This window comes from Manacus vitellinus, unplaced genomic scaffold, assembly GCF_001715985.3.
Source record: "Manacus vitellinus isolate BGI_N305 unplaced genomic scaffold, ASM171598v3 scaffold_26_pilon, whole genome shotgun sequence".
Classification (NCBI taxonomy): domain Eukaryota; kingdom Metazoa; phylum Chordata; class Aves; order Passeriformes; family Pipridae; genus Manacus; species Manacus vitellinus.
This window is the reverse complement of record NW_021939960.1, coordinates 7,834,399-7,836,155: the sequence shown is the minus strand read 5'-3', so window position 1 is coordinate 7,836,155 and position 1,757 is coordinate 7,834,399.

Here is a 1,757-nt window from a genome sequence, read left to right as displayed (position 1 = left end):
CCTCACGGCACACACAGCGCACACACACACGAGAGAGAGAGGGAGAGACACACGCACACACCCTCCCGCACCCACACCGCGCACAGCCCCGGTGCCCACTGTGGGCACCCAGCACCAGCATCAGGCACCCACTGCTGTCACCCATCGTGTATACTGGTACCCAGTACCAGCGCCGTGTACCCAGTACTCGCACCCTGCACCAGCACCCAGTGTCAAATACTGGAACACAGGACCGGCACCATGCACCCAGTACTGTCACCCAGCACCAGCATCATATACCCAGCACTAGTACCCATACCAGCACCATGCACCCAGTACTGGCACCCAGTAACAGCACCATGCACCCAGTGCTTGCACCTGGCACCAGCAACAGGCACCAGCATCATGCAGCCAATACTGACACCCTGCACCAGCACTGGGGGTCCCCTTTGCCCCTGTGGGGTGCTCGCCCATCCCCAGGATGTGGGGAAGGGCTACCTGTGGAGCTGCTGCCAAACCACTTCCCACCTAAGGATCCCTGCCCAGGGATCCTTATATATCAATGGTTTCTACTGATTGTTTCTATCAATTGATCCCTATATCAATGGTTTCTCAGGTTTTTTTATTTGGTTTTGTTTTTTTCCCCCCTCCAAAGGGGCGATTACACATCACTAAAAATAAAGCGTGATAAAACTTTGGGAGAGAAAGGAGGCATAAAAATTTCATGATCTTGCCAGCCAGGGAAATTATCCCACTTTATTATTTAAAACTTCATTAAAAACCATTTCCCTGGGAGAGGCAATGTTCAAACCACTGTCTATTTCAATCCTCGGGACACGCACTCTGCGACGTGGGGGACCAGTGGGGGACCAAATGTGACTGCTCTGCTGAAAACACCACCCCAACCCTCACCCATGCAATCAGTGTCCCTGAGCTGAGCCCTGCTACCTCTGCACAGTGGGCTTGAACAGACCCGATGTGCCTCCCAGATTTTCAACCTACCCAGTCCAATTCTCCAGATTTTCCTCTTTTCACCCATCCAGCTCACTACAGTGGGATCTACACAGCTTTCACCCAGGGAGGACCTGCCCAAGGACCTCTGTGGACAAAGCAGGGTCCTTCCCCTGATTGCAACTTTTCGAAATCTTCAGAGCAGCTCCAGTGTGCAGTTGTGACTGCCAGTCTGCCCCCTCCTGCTGTGTGACCGGGCCACCAGCTCTCCTGATTTTCTTTAGCGATTCATTTAACTGGAAGCTCACAAATGCCCATAAAGGCTCCCACACCTTCAGAAACTGCTTTGTAGTGTGTGTTTGGGATTTTTAGGAATCCCCATGAACATTTGCCCCAACCCTGGAAGTGTTCAAGGCCAGGTTGGGCAGGGCTTGTAACAACCTGGTCTGGTGGAAGGTGTCCCTACCATGACAGGGGGTTGGAAAGAGATGAGCTTCAAGGTGCCTTCCAACCCAAACCATTCTGGGTTTCCAGGATTTTATGATTAGGGCTTGTGATTCCTTATGATTCTCCATCCAATCTGTTCCTTCAGATGATGAAAGGAAACCACCTTTTTTTTTTTTAAAAAAAAAAAAAAAGTGTGGATTGGGAACAAATGCTTGGTTCTCCCAAACCACCTGCACAGTGGAGCTGTCAGTGAACAGCCAGACTCGCGGCATTGGGTGCTCAGGGTGCGGCAGCTCGGCCTGTCGTCTTTTCTAGCAGTTGCAAATGCTGCGATCAATAGCGAGAACACTTCTCCAGGTCTGGAAAGCTGCTTTCCCCCC